We start from the raw sequence: 16107 nt of genomic DNA, 5'->3' as shown, positions 1-16107 counted from the left end.
TACGGAGACATAGCGCATACGAGATAAATGACATCAGTGCATAATAACTGGTTATTATTGTTACTGACCCGGTAATGAATTGTCCGTGTCTGCATTGCAGTGCACCAAAGAAACAATTAATTGTGACACCCTTATTAAAACCTCTAATGGTTTCTCAAATTATATTTGTCCCGCAAGCTCTAAAATCCCAGTACTATGAGTGTACAAGCATTCTGTGAACCATTTCCAATTTTAGACAGTGTTCATGTAACTCTGTATAAGTCCTGGCCATGATTCTTTAATGAGCTGTCCAGACATGCCGTTTGCCAATTCAGCATTCTCCGAGCCCAATATCTGCCATGGACAGAGTCATATCATTCTCAATGTACTGCAATTTGAATATGTAATACACCTGGAGATATGTAACACACCCCAAAATGTAAACCTAGTTTAAGGGCAAACTTTGCTTTGCTTTATGAAACATTTACATACAAATCAACAAGAACCACCAAAAAATACCGACCACCCATTTGACTCATAAACCAATTTCAAGGCCATGTTTTATTTGCTAAATGAGTTTTTAGAGGTGATTTCCAGTTCCACACATTGATTGTGTGACTAGCCTCAAGCATGCATAAAGATGACCTGGAAATGTTTCTTTCAGATATGCAAATGGGTTTCAGTCCCAAACAGGTTGAAAGAGTCACAATCATGCACATTTATATGCTAAAATGGATTAATTGGACGTCTTCAGAGACCAAAGCCGGAGAAGTCATCAGCGAGTCTGCACACTTTGTCTAAACCCAGGAGAAAGTGAATGTGAGAGAAGCTGCCTGTCAATCAATGTGCATTTCACTCGCATTGGCCCTTAATTTAATCACTGTTTAATTAGGGCCTTTCCCTCAGGGGCCTGCTCTGTGAGCTCGGTTACAGAGCTTTTTCCTTCCTCTACGGGTGCGAATATAGCCGACGGACAACTGCAGGCCACTGTCTTCACTGTATCAGCACTATTTAGCCACCTCAGGGCCTCATAAATCTGCTGATAATGTCAAGGGCAAACACATATGCATAGAAGTGATGAAAAGTATCTATGGGAGGGCAGTTATAACTTCACCTCAAGTGCTGAGAAAAACGTACCTCCCTCAGCCAAGTCCCAACTGTCATCTGGCACATGGATGAAGAAAACACCTCAGAGTTTGGCGATTGTTTGGTTTGGGACTGTGGGTTATTGCTTGACAACCACATTGCGCATCTTGTAGTTGGATTACCCGATCACTTCAGACCATATATTGTGACTGCATCTAGGGAATAGCTTGAATTTAGCTCTTAAGCTACAGCAATCAATATAAATCTAGCATGGTAATAATCAGGCTCTCTGGGTATAGTTTTGCAGGCCCCCTGAGCCCCTCGTACAAGCTGCTGCAGGCAGTCAGTGAAGGAGAACCACTCCTCGCTTTCTCTAATTTTCACATTCATGCTCTCGCTGTCAAATGCACTCAATCCTGTGCCTCACTGGCAGACTTTAAGTCTAAAAAAAAACAAGAAAAACTCAGTGTGCATTGCATGTTGAGGTCATGTTTAGCATTAGCTTTTAGCATTTCTCTGTGATGCAGTCAGGCTAGAAAGTAAACATGCCTGTGTTTCTTTAATAGGTTGTCAAACTGAATCATAATGATGGCTGCTATAAGAAACAGTTTGTTTTGAGTGTGGCTTGCAAAGAATTTAATCTCTATATACAGTATAGGTAATTTTAGTTTGTGGTAGCATTATTATGCTAACATACTGTAGTCATTTCCACACAAAGCATTTGTTAGGATTTAGAAGTACCTTTATTATGCTTTTGTATCATTGTAGTTGCATTGGACAAAGAATGATTAGTTGTAGAATTTAGAATTTCTTCTTTTGTGTTGAACAGGAGTTAACACAGTTAAGGTAAGTGTGAAAATAATTACATTTATGGATGATGTTAGCTCATGTAAGAGATTTCATCTCCTCGTATGTCATTATGCAACTAGAAGCTCACGCTCAATACGTTGTGAGGGCACTCAAGGCTGAAGCTGTGATTTAAAGCTAATAATGTTTTACCTTTAAAGTTTAGTTTCTTGCACTGAGTGAATGTTTCACTTCTTAAGTGTATCATCAGTGGCTGCAAGTGTTTGATTTGGCCAATTATGTTTAGTTTTTTTAAGATATATGTACTTTTCAAAGTAGTATTTTTAAGTTTTACCTGAAAATATTTAATGATACTGGAGGGAAAAAAGTCACTGGCCAGAGGTTGAGTAAATGAACAGTAAATGTCTTTTCTTTACCCTTATGTACTGTTGGGGATGTTTTCATCCACTTTGGGGTGATTTTGTGTCTTAATTTGACCATAACTTTTCAGCTAGTTGAATGATTTTTGTTGACAAATCTTATTTTGACACACATTTAAAAAAAAAAAAATGCTTCGAAATGATTAAAGAACTCAATGAAGCAGTTAAAAATGCATCTGATTAATATTTTCTTTTTCTTTTTTATTTTTTTTTTGCATAAATCTGTTAATTAACATCAGTCCTGATCAAAACTACTAAATTGCTTAGGAAATTCATAAACGAAGTCACTGATTTGGTGAAAAAATATACAAAATGACATATATTTTTTTTAAGTATTATCAAAATAAAAAGTCAATGTGGACTGGATTTAAATTTTTTTTTTTACCTTGGACATGTGAAACAACATTGCCTTTGATGCAGTGTTTTTGATTGATTTTCATTTTTTCTCTCTAATGTACTGTTGGTGGCTGTTTTTGCCCGATCATTATAAACACATTTTTTATCACAAAACCATGACAACATATAATTGTACATTTTGGATTGTTGGTGGTTTTCCCTGTAGGTAGAAGGTAAAATTTGTCATTTTTAATGTTGATCATCAGTTGGCACTATTAAAAAAAAATAAAAAGCTTAGTTGCACTGGATTTTATAAGGAGTATAACAGCAAATTAAAGTGGGTGTATGTGTGTCTGTAAGTGTGTAAGAGTGACTTTTACGCACCTACCCTGATGTAGAAAAATCAAAATATGAATCTTAGCTCTCAGAACTACATAGAGTAAACAAAAACAAAGACTGTGTATTTATGCACCATCAAATGTGGTTACAATGGAAGCAACTGAGGCAAAAACAGCCACTAATAGTAAATTAGAGAGGAAAAGTGAAAATCTAACAATGCATCGAAAGCAATGTTGTTACTAATCGTTCACATGTCCAAGGCTGTGATAACAGGTAAAAAAAAATAAAAATAAATCTAGCCCTCAGCTACTTTTCATATTGAAAATATGTCAATTTGTGTTTTTGCTTGTGCTTTTTTTTCACCAAACTAGTGACATTATTTATAAATTTGATAATTACAGAATTAAATTCCTGTAATTTTCTAAACAATTTAGTACATTTTATCAGAACTGAGGTTGATTAACAGATTTATACAAAAAATATTGAAAAACAAGTATCTGGTGCATTTTTACAGCAATTTAATGTAGTGTATGTTTTCATTCCTAACATAACAAAAGGGGAGTAAATTATAGTGTGCAAGGGGTAATGACGTCAAAACGGTGCTTAAAATCTTAATTTGGGGAGGGGGGGGGGATAATTTGACCTCTGAATGTCTTTTTTAAATTCAACAGGATTAAGGTAAACTAACCTAAATCTATAAAATATGTCATTTTAATACTGTAATAGTTAGACTCAAAATCCTTGGTGATTAAAAAATTACAATAAATTCAAATATAATGTACTTTGCATGGGTGGGTTTGGGCAATTTTTTAGTATCAGAAATATTTTCCACCTTTAGGTTAGATCATTCATTGGATTTTACTTTCAAAGTAACTATTAGCATTAACTACTAATAGCAATAACAAAAACTATTCTATTAGGTCTGCTTTCCTAATTTGTAAGCCACTTTGGATAAAAGCATCTGCCAAATGATTAAATGTAATGTAAATGTAAGTAACCCATATGGCTGAGGATGCCTTCATTAACACTTAGTTTTTTCTTAACATCCAGGTTCACTTCAGGTCAGTCGTAGGTGTTCAGCCCCACTGAGAAAAATCTAAACATAGTAAGAACGAGATCTACACTAAAAGTGAATTAATTATTTCCACAAGCGATGGTGAAATATGTCATGTCTGCTTAGCTTGTGTGTGCATTTGCTCAGTGTAAAGGCATTGTTGGTGTCATGCACAATGCCTAGCACAAGAACAGAGCCCTAATGCAATTGACAACCCGCTGTTCCTGACGTTAATAAAGATGGAACATGTACAGGAAATTAAACTCTCACATTCCCATCGTAATGAGATGGTATCCATCACCCAACTGTTTTCCTCACAATCAGATAAAATGATCAAATTTGAGCTGGGTCGGCCCACACGTGTTGCCAGCATCAGTTTCCAGCGACATTATTCCTAAAAATGGATGAGAAGCAAAATGGAATTTCCATCAAAATTATAGACAAGATTCATCATAGTTTTATGCCTGATGTTATAGATGCATGGTGTTTCACTCACTTCCTGTCTGATTTTCCAGCAGTCATGCACACTATCCGCTTGTTAAGTGGTGACATGTTTGTGACGTATGTATACTGTTTCCGGGTCCAAGCGGCCATTCATTTGAGTGGAGAAATCATTCGTTTATGATCGCGTTTTTTTCCTAAAGTTAATTTTATATAAAATCATAGTGTACACAACAATCTCTGTGCTTGCTGCATAACAAATACCAAAAATTTAACAATTTATAAAAAATGTATCACTTTCTGGCCATCGGATATTAGGCATGGACATATATACTGCGATCGTGATTTTCGAAAGCATTAAATCGCTTCATAAACGTTTATTATTACCATTTCATGAGTCTCCCCATTCAGTTAAATAGAGCGCTTGGACCCTGAAGCCGCTTCGCGTAACGTCACACTTAACAAGCGGATATACTGTACATACTACTGAACACTATATACTACACTAACTGACAAACGTCTTGTCATCGATCACAAATGCTGCAGAAGACCTATTGGAATTCACAACTGCACTGATATCAGTCAAGTTTGGTGAAGGACAATTCATGGTTTAGGGTTATAATCAGTATGGGGCGTGCGAGAGATCTGCAGAGTGGATGACAACATCAACAGCGTAAGGTATCAAGACATTTGTGCTGCCCATTATGTTACAAATGCTTCAGCAGGATAGCGCTCTTCTCATACTTCAGCATCCGCATCAAAGTTCCTGAAAGCAAAGAGGGTCAAGGTGCTCCAGAATTGGCCAGCCCAGTCACCAGTGATGAACATCATTGAGCTTGTCTGGGGTATGATGAAGGAGAAGGCATTGAAGATGAATCCAAACAATCTTGATGAACTCCGGGAGTCCTGCAAGAACGCTTTCTTTGTCATTCCAGATGACTTTATTAAGTTATTTGAGTCAGAGATGTATGGATTATATATTATATTATATTTATATTCTATACTGTAAATTTGTTGTGTTATGTGACAAGACTTTTGTCTAAGCAAAGTCTGTCCTAATTAAATGATTAAAAATCAAGGCATGATCATATTTTGTTTTGATAAAATAAGCGTAATCTAGAGGCCTTTGCCTTTCATTTAAGCTACTTCTGCTACCAAACGATCAACTAGAAGTCAAGTTTTTATTTGTTATTCCTAGAATTTGGATAGTCGACAAGACGTTTGTCGGTAGTACATTTCAGATTACTTCCGCTGTAAAAAAGAGCTTAAACAAATGATTAATAATAATATTTCACTATACAAATAATTTGTATAAAGTAAAAAGTGAGTAAAATGTATGTTTGGCTTTATGCTTTATTTTTTTTTATCCGGCATGAAAATAATCTTATGCTTTGTATTTTAACATGATATTATTATCACAAGTATATGTGGCCAAATATTTTCGAGTTCACTGTGTTTTGTTCTTCCAACATGTAGATTGTTGTTTCTTCATATTATTTTCTCATTTTATAGTTTAATAATATTCAATATACCTCTGTAAAAGTGTAACGTAAAGACTACCTTAGAGTTTATGGTGTAATCTGTGGTCTGCTGAATTCAATTCAATTCATCTTTGTTTCTATAGCACTTTTGCAATGTACATTGTGTCAAAGCAGCTTCATATAGAAGAATGCTGCTTAATGTAATCAGTTTATTCTAAGTCTTTGCTTTTTGACATTGAATGCATGAATGCAGAATTCACTTTAATGATTGTTTAACATAAGTTACTCACATAATTTGGGTAAAGTATCATGGGGCGTAGAAAAAAAAAAAAACAACAACTGTGGATAGACAAGATTCACCAAGCATGGCGAGATGCTTTCGTTGCAATCTCATTGACTTTCTGCTTGATTTCAGCTAATCATACGAATCTCTTGAATTATTATGCAACAAATAACTCTGTGTATTCAGAACATTGATGAAAAGAAACAAAGATAGAATCCCTAGAGGCCATTTCTGACTTAAATCCTTAATGTATCCCCAGAGTCAAGGACTTGTAATTGCTTAAATTTGGGATTTAATGCACAAGCGGCCACTAGAGGGGGTTGGCTGCACGTTTCACTTCAAATCCAGCATCAGGTTAGCGCAGACCAAAATAATCACCCAAAACAACCCAAAACAAAACAAAAAATCTTTCTTAATCACCCAGTGCTGTATTGTCACAAGCTAAGTATAAGTCATTTAGATTGGTGAAATTAAAAAGACATGTCACATATGTTATAAGCAACATGGACGCTGATCAAAGGTTTCCTTCATGCATCTATAGCCAGGTTGCACTCAAAACAAGTGCTCTGCAGTCCTGTTGAATAAATGACCAGACAGCCTTCATCAGAATTCAGCTGAAATAGGAAGTTAGCGCAGGGTAATTCAAGGCAGATTTAAGCATATCCGTCTGGATCCCCGCGCTTCCACTCCACTGTAATTGATGGGGAAATGTTAATTATGTTCCCATATAATAGCAAGACCTTGAAAATGAAGTCGTCTTAAAATCTCACACAAGCTATATTCTCTCCGGGAGTATCAGAAGGGCTTAAACCCCCATATTTCCCTCTAGTTTAGTGGTTTCTTGGGAGAACGCGGCCACACAAAACTCATCAGTGAACTTTGCTGGCTGTCTTGGTGTTTTGGTTATATTCGGAATTATACACTGATTATGAATTCTCAGACTTGAGCACGATGAACGAAGCTCACAGACGTGCTCTAATCGAGAGGCAATGCCCAACAGCCAGACGGATGAGGATTTAGATTCATGAAAGGATGATGTGAGTTGTGAGCGTGAGTGTTAATTTAAATTAGTTGGTAACACTTTAGTTTACAATTCATGCTATTAACAAGCCATTAACTAACATATTAGCTTATTAAACTACTTATTAGCTGCTTATTGATAGTTAGAAGGTAGTAGTTGGGTTTAAATTGTGGGTAGGATTAGGGATGCAGAAAAAGTTCGTACTGTTTAACTACTAATTTACAGTACTGATTAGCATTAGCATTACTATTTAGTTTAATCGTCGTGCTGAATTTTTATACTTTCAACCCTGGCTCATTCTGATAATGTACTTCTGTATACATTTCTGGAGAGTGCCAAATACATCCCAGGAGTTTATTTTGGCAGTTTTTCTCAGTTTCTCAGTTTTTCTCAAATTTCTCTCACGAGTGCCATTTGCACCTGCTATTCTCTTGTAAATCCACCAGAGGCTGGTGTCAATTCACTGTTTGATATGGAGCTAAGAATATGCCAAAACAATTTGAATTAGAGTTTTGTTAATTTTCTCCCTGTGTGGAGTTTGCATGTTCTCCCTGCTTTTGCGTGGGTTTCCTCCGGGTGCTCTGGTTTCCCCCACAGTCCAAAGATATGCGGTACAGGTGAATTGGGTAAGCTAAAATGTCCGTAGTGTATGAGTGTGTGTGTGAATATGTGTGTGGATGTTTCCCAGACATAGGTTGCGTCTGGAAGGGCATCCGCTGCGTAAAACTGGATAAGTTGGCGGTTCATTCCGCTGTGGCGACCCCGGATTAATAAAGGGACTAAGCCGACAAGAAAATGAATGAATTTTGTTCATTTGAATTATTAAAAATCGAAATTTAATAAAACTAAATATTTATATGCTATTAAAAATGTTTTAAATTTAAATTTTTTAACTTGAATTTGAATTTCTTAACTTGAATATTGAACATTGAAATTTAACACAACTGAATTCAGATTTTCATAGATGCATTTTTAAACTTCAGATTGTTTTTGATTCTGAATTCATAGATTGCAGATATGGGGTTTGCAAAATTACAGTTTTTAAGTTTTCAAAATTAAGAATTTCGGAGCAACACATTCAATGTTCTAATATTCAAAACCAGAAATTCAGAATGTGAAATTCAAATTGCGCAGAAAGTAGTTCAGGGGTCATCAACAGGGAAGAGCAGATGGTTCTATCTGACATTTTTGTCAAAATTGAGTTATTGACATATCCTTATTAAATGACAACCTATTTACATTATTGGATGTTTTTTTAATACTTATTTGCATTTTAAGACTTTTTATTAAAAAAAAAAAAAAGAAATGTTACACACATACTGCTTGCTATGGAATGGAAAAAAAATTTGAAGCTTAATATCTCAAAATCATTCAGAACGCAGACAGAACCTTATAATTTCAAGATAACGGAGTGTCCAGCAGTTTCCAAGCTTGTGCAGAGCTGATAGAATGCATGCAATGTGTGCATGAGTTTGAAAACGCAACATTCTGTAGTACATTTAGTTATTTTTTAGGGCCATTTCAAGATTTTAAACATCTTTTATTTTATTTTCAGCGACATTCAGTCTATCAGTCTTTCCATGTGACAATTTTGCAGTGATTTTGGACACTTTTACAAACATACATTATAGTCACTGCAGATTGAAGGATAATAGTACAGTTCATATACAGAACTAAAAATGTACTCAAGTAAAAAAGTACACATTTGTTCATTTACTAAGTTAAGAACATTCAGTCATTAAATTTCTTTTGGCTTAAAACTGATTTATACTTCTGCGTCGAGTGAGCGGCATGACCCACGGCACCAACCTAGTGCGCAGTTGTGCATTTATACTTCTGCGTACTGTTTGTGTTGCTCTGCAATAACACTTCCAAAACGCTAGCTGACAGTAGGTTTTTATGTTCCTCTGTGTCGAGTTTCTTCGCTGGTGTTTTGTTTTTTCTGAACGCTAAAATTAGCTAAAGCTCGCCCAGTCAGAATAGGAAACCAGCAGACGTGCAACAACTTTAATCACTGGTGAATACAAAACAAAAGTTTCTACCTGGAGCTCCTTTAGGTTCAAATGTGTACCATATGTATGATAAGGGCAGCTTTCACAATGACAGCTGTCTGGGATTGTCAAAAGTTTGTGCTCAAAAGTGTTCAAATTTCTCAGTAAAGTTCAAACATTTTGTCATTGTCCAAAGTATATAAAAGTCAACACGGGCTCATCCTGAAAACCTTCATTTCTGAAGATCGCAAATTATGTAGCCAGAGCTATGTATGGCAGTATTACATTTTTAAAACGAATGCTATGCCGTTCCTTTTATCGCTTTAGCTGACCTCTTACCTCTGTATGGATGACTTTTCCGCTTTTACCAGTTTGTACCAGTACATTGGCGGACTTGAAACACAGTGTGGAGTTGACCATGAAAACAGAGTTCCAGTCCAGTGAAGAACAGTTCCAGAAAGCAGGTAAGACAAAAACAAAAGCCAAAAAATGAAAAAAAAAAAAAAAAAAAAAAACGGGTGAGGATTCGGTAAAGTCTAAAAATGTGGCAAAAATCAGGAGGCTTTACTTTTTCTGGGTTGCTTTTTGAAATACTGCTGTTGGGTTTAGGGAAGGGGGAGGGTGGGGGTATTGGTTGGTTGGACCGTTGAGTCAGTCAGTCAGTCAGTCAGTCGACAGTGGCCTCTGGTGGATTTAAGTGAGAACAGCAGGCATGAATGACACTCGTGAGGGAAATTTGAAAAAAAAAACATACACAGCGGCCTCTGGTTGATTTTACAAACACAAAAACTTCAAAAAAAAGTCGCTCCTGGGATGTATTTTGCTCTTTCCAGAAATCTATATAGGGGTACGTAATCAGAAGGAGCCTGGGTTGATAAAAATACAGTAGCTGAGAGCTCAAGAAAACTCTTACCAACTGGGACAACATCTGTTTGACAACACACGTAAATACATGCAAATACAGAAATGCTCTGCAAATAACACAAACCACAATGAAAATATGTCAGGGCACTCTAAAAATGTGTGTTTTCTGTTTAGAGTAGGCAGTATTGCCATAGTTTATTCAGTTTTTTTTTAATGTCCTGATCATTCAGCTCCATGTTGTTTGTATATTTTGTATCTATTTAGCCCTAATAATTTCTCATGAGCTAACACTGCTGATTCTAAACTGGAAGCAGTCAAGTTCACATCTTTTTGGGGTCCCCTGACACATTTCCCTTGTGGTCTACGCTATTTCTGTATGCATGGGTTGTGACTATTTGTGTGCGCATGAGTTGTAAACTTGTTAAAGAGTTTTGTGTTAGTTCATTTCTATTTGCATTTGTTTTCTTAGCTTGTCATGTTCTCGGCTACACAGTGCTTCAGTCCACCATATAAAAAGCATAAAAACTACATATGAATTCATTTCAGACATAGCGCAGCATGCCGCTTACCAAAAGTACTTCACATTAACTATCCATTTATCAAGATCTAGCTATGACTTTTAGACAGCTAATGGTACGAAACACCAAATGTCTCCAATTTAACACACAGAGATTGTTCTACACTTCAAAAGCGCGAAGTTGACCACTGGGATGTTCTTTTTTTCGCCTTTTCAAGATATCATTTATACCACTTCAGAAGTCTGAGTGTAAGCATGGCTGACATTCAAGGCTTCTAGCAGAAAATTAGCTTGAAACTTCAGGTTCAGATCTATTTCAAAAACATTACCCTGCCAAACAGCTCACTAACGGCCCTCTGTTTCATATTGTGTTTGTCCACATGTCAGATATCCGAAAGCTGTCATTGCATCAGTCGATCAACTGAAACCAAGATTACTGTTGCAGACCACAGCGATGGATGTCATGATGATTATTACACTGAAGCCTGCGAGGTACAGTTTGTCCCCCTTTTTTTAAAATGATATCCCTATTGCAATCTGAGGTCTGAGTGCACACTGCTTTGATATGCTTGGCTGGTTGGAGAATTTAGCGTGGCTTTTTTCCCCCTTAATATCCCACTGCGGAGAGACAGGTGTCTGGTTTCTATTCCCTCCGCACACGTTCAACGAAATGCAGATTGCCAGTGGAGATCACAGTCGGCCTGAAATGATAGTGGTTTTGGAAATGCCAGTATGAGCTTTAGAGATACATTTAAAGCAAAATGGATACAACAGACAGGAATGATTGCGGTAATGATAGTCCCCTACCCAGGCATTTTTCATAACTGGAAACTTGGAAGTGGGCCTGATTTGAAAGGAGGGTGAATGGCAGTCTATTGGCCGAGCGCATGTGAAGTCCTGTACAATTTGCGGAAATGTTTCGCTCTAAATCACTCCTTGTGTTCTTTAGAGGTTTAAGGTAATCGAGTTCGCCACAAGAGTTGGCCGCTGAATGATAACATTTGAAGGATTGCGTTTGGGAGATTTTCACAACACTCACATTTAGTGAATAGCTAGCATGTGCAATTTCATGACGGCTAAAATCAGCATCGGAAGCAGGGGATTGCATTACGGCAAGTGGCGATTAAACATAAATGCTTTGATTTATTTTTATTGTCTCTCACACAATGCTGGGGCGACCCGTAATTCACAGCGACTTGTTACCCTTTGATATATATTTTTTAACGCCAGACAGGAGGTTATAGACGTTCTTCATTATGACTGCATGCGAATGTATTTATGAGCTGAGATTTACACAAATAGCACATTTCTTTAGGAAGTGGCCGTATCATTTCTCTAATGAGAATGGCAGAAAGGAATCTGTCTTGTAAAATGGCATGCTTTTAACAGCAAAGTGAAGCCGTGGATGGTGAAAAACACGAGAGAGAGATAATTACGGGGCCCTATATGTTAAATCACATGGTCAGCATCAAAGCACATGGATCTTTGAAACTTAATGCAGAGTTTTTCATAAAACACTCCAATTAACTGAAAAGGTAGAGGATTAAAGCTGCGGTTTTCAACCAAGCGGGTTGCAGGATGATAGAAAATTATTTAAATGGGTGGCTGTTAATATTAATACACTAAAAAGACATTGGGTCTCGTTTCACAAATCATCATGTGTAAAATATCAGCCCTATATTATCTTTATTATTTTTTATAATTATTATTAGTTTGTTGTTGCTGTAATGTGTATGATGCTGATCGATATATATAATTGATGACTGTCTATTAATTTACAGTTGATTTGATGTATCTTACATTAGATTAGAACAGTGGCAGGATTATAAACCTTGGCTTTGAATAAAGTCAAATATAGAAGTTGAAGAGTGTTTTTTTTTTTTAAACAATGGAGCTACTCTGAGAGAAAAAAGACACAAATTACAATTCATCAGTAACTTTAAAGGAGACCTTTGATGAAAATCATCTTTTGGAAGCTGTTTGGATAGAATTGTGTGTAGGAATAGTGTGTCCACATTCATATTGGGGTGCTAAAAAGACAATAAGAATCTCTTTTGAAATTTACTGATGTTAAAAAGGATCTAAATCCCTCCCATATTGAGGCCCACCACAATGTGACGTAGAAGTGTGGTTTCTCTGCCCTGCAAATTGATTGACAGCTGCATATTAACATGTCTAGTATAGTGTATCATCAATCATCATCAAATGTAATCAAGAATGAGTTTAAAATATTTTTAAATTAGTGCATGTTTGTATAAAAATGACAGCGATTTTACCGTCTTTACTTTATCACCACAGCTGCGTGTCAGTACAATTCTGAAAAGAAAACGCTTTAATCTTGGTTTGTGGACATTAAATCAGGTTTATTTTGTGCAAAAACAGTGCAAAGTTAAGTGCGCGCTTTGTGTGTATGTCTGTGTGCGTGCGTGAACTAATGGCATTGTGTGAGACTCATCGTTGCAACTCCACAACAAATACATCAAATAATCATTGGAAAGTTCTGTAGTATTTCTCACAAATGTTAAGTGAGATCTGCTTTCTTTTATGTCTGTTCATGCAACAAGAACGGAAAATTCCAATATTCTGATAGGTATAATAAATAATCTGATGAGTGTTTGAGCTGAAACTTTACAGACACATTCTGGAGACACAAAAGACTTATCTTAAATCTTTAAAAAGAGGTAAAATAGGTGCCATTTAAAGTATTCTATATTTACAAAAACACAGAAACACCTGTAATCACATGTACGCAAAACGCACCAATTTTGGCCATACCATCACACATCTGATCTGATTCAGTATACTCTTCTCATTCATTCATTCATTCATTTTCCTCCAGCTTAGTCTCTATTTCCGAGGTTGCCACAGCAGAATAAACCACAAACTACTCCTGCATATGTTTTACACAGCAAATGCCCTTTCAGACGCAGCCCAGTATTGGGAATCACCGATACACACTCATTCACACACACTACAACCAATTTGGTTTATTCAATTCCCCTGTAGTGCATGTCTTTGGACTGTGGGGGAAACTGGAGAACCTGAAGGAAACTCACACGAACATGGGGAACCACACAAAAATGTCAACTGGCCCAGCCGGAACTCAAACCACCAACCTTTTTGCTGTGAGTTGACAGTGCTAACCACTGAGCCACAATGCCGTCCCATCACCCGTCTCAAAAATGAAGATATTCACGCTAAACTGATAATATTCGAAACATTTGTGATCAACAGAGAGACAATTTTATTTCATATAAGAACTGATTAGATAAATAAAGAAAAAACACATAAAGACATAAACAGATAATAAACAAAAGCTCAACAACAACTGCTTGATTTGCAAGAATGAACCTTATCGGCCCTTAAGTGTCAAGCAATAGCGCAAACTTAAATATTGTACACATTGGTCTCTAATCAATGTTTATATGTGAATAAAGTAAAAAAAAATAATAATTAAATAAAAATCTGTTTACAGTTTACAATTATTACCTTTACAATTATGTTCAATTCAATTCCTGTTTATTTATATAGCACTTTTACAATGTAGTTTGTGTCAAAGCCTCCTAATATAGAAGTTCTAGTAAAGTCTAGAAATCAGAGTTGAAGTTCAGTTTTGTTCAGGTTAGTGTGTACTATAAAGTAAATAAAGTGTACTTTTCTGTACGTAAAGTATTAAGAATGTATGTGCAGTTATAAGGGAACAAACTGTAATGCTTGGATAATAAGGTGGCAACAACCAGATATGCAACACACAAAGTACCGCGTAAGTACAATGAAAAAACTGTGTACTTTTCTGTACGTATTTTATAAGTATAAAAAACTTATGTGTAGGTATAAGGGAACAAACTGTACTGCTTGCATAATAAGTGGGGAATAATAATATATTTAACACAAAAAGTACCGCGTAAGTATATTGAATTTAAAGTGTAATTTTCTATAAATTGCCAAGGAACAAACCATAATATTTGGGTAAGAAGGAAGTAACAATAAGATATTCAACACGAAAAGAACCATGTAAGTATATTGAAATTACGGTGTACTTTTCTTTAAGTTTTGTATACATACACAGAATTACGCAAAGGTGGTGACAACGTATTACAACCTGCAAACACCTGCGTGAGTACATTAATAATAGTCCCCTCAGTGCTTAGCTTTTATGTGGGGTGTTTAATAAATATAGGTTTATAACCTGTGAAATTACGAAACCGTATTGTAAACTGTATGTATTTTAAATCTGCAACTCAATATAAAATATATTTCCATACACAACTTACCTTATGAAAGTTTACTTGTTGATATCACCACCGCCAGAAATGTCTCAAAATGACGGGGCAACTGTTGCATTTCAGTGAATATTTAGCAGATGTTTTTATAGAACAATGTAGTGTGTATTTTGGCTTTCAATCAATTAAAACCACTGCTTTTTCTGTTCTTACTGTTCAAATATACACTTGTGCGTCGAAGTCCAGCTTCTTCTCTTCTTGTTCCCCGTATTTAAAGGGTAACTACAGCATTTTCTGGTTGTAAATTAAAGTGGTGCATTGTTACCTCCTTGTTCCTTCCTTGTTCCCTGTAGTTAAAGGGTAAACATCACATTTGCTGCTTGTAAATTAAAGTGGTGCATTGTTTCCTCCTTTTTCCATTCCTTGTTCCCTGTAGTTAAAGGGTAACAACAGCATTTGCTGGTTGTAAATTAAAGTGGTGATTTGTTTCCTTCTTGTTCCCCCTTGTTTCCTGTAGCTAAAGGGTAAATACAGCATTCACCCCTCACTCCCAAGATTTGGGTTACACAACTTAAATCATAATTGTTTATTTATGTACATTTTAATATATTTAAAATAACTTTTTGAAGCATCAGATTTTGTTTAAATAGACTTTCAGTAGTAATTTGATTTGAAACATTGGTTTAAATCATCATGAATATGAGTAAACTTTGGGGTGAACTAACCCTTTAAGTGAATGCTATGAAAGCGATAGACTCTGAATATATTAAAAGGCCAACACACCTAACAAGCTCCTTAAAAGCAACTTGCAAAGACGGTCATGATTAAAACACAAGCACAGTGTCAGTGGCCAAACCCAGCAGACATCTTAATTTCCAGTGCTGCTTTAGCCCTTCAGGTCAGTTGCTATTTAATTGGCTGCTTAAAATATTCACAGGGATACTGCATAGATAAATGAAGTCCTAAGCACAGTGTAAAATTTACAATAGGTCAGGTGTCATCTAATGCCACGGAATAATTTACTACACGATCTTAATGTAACGCTAATGCCAATTAATACATTAAGCTCATTAAGGAATCATAATGACATTTACCAGTTACAGATTGTGAAATTATTTGGAACGAGAATGATAAGACCTCGGTGACAAGATCTGGAAGGAGCCACCAGGAAATGTGTTATGTGCTTTTATTTGAACTGCAATTACCTTTAATGGATGAGATCCATTTAAGAAGGGGCCAGCAGATCCTATCATTTTCTTCGCTAGA

The 16107-nt window shown here is 36.1% G+C and overlaps 1 long non-coding RNA gene across 2 annotated transcripts; it reads right to left on the bottom strand.

Moving 5' to 3' along the window:
- Nucleotides 1–2477: 2477 nt before the first annotated feature.
- On the bottom strand, nt 2478–15065 carry LOC141378428 (uncharacterized). Of its 2 annotated transcripts, XR_015513651.1 has the most exons (4): nt 14893–14968; nt 9806–9921; nt 9577–9630; nt 2478–4414 (listed from the first exon to the last, which is right to left on the bottom strand). It is a non-coding gene; the product is annotated as an uncharacterized LOC141378428 (long non-coding RNA). The 2 variants fall into 2 exon arrangements; XR_015513650.1 differs by lacking the exons at nt 9577–9630; nt 9806–9921 and having other exon boundaries at nt 14893–15065.
- Nucleotides 15066–16107: the final 1042 nt, after the last annotated feature.

This window comes from Danio rerio, chromosome 17, assembly GCF_052040795.2.
Source record: "Danio rerio strain M-AB ecotype USA chromosome 17, GRCz13ab, whole genome shotgun sequence".
In the NCBI taxonomy this organism is placed as follows: domain Eukaryota; kingdom Metazoa; phylum Chordata; class Actinopteri; order Cypriniformes; family Danionidae; genus Danio; species Danio rerio.
Note: the sequence above shows the minus strand (reverse complement) of the source record. Positions and strands in the feature narration are given on the sequence as shown.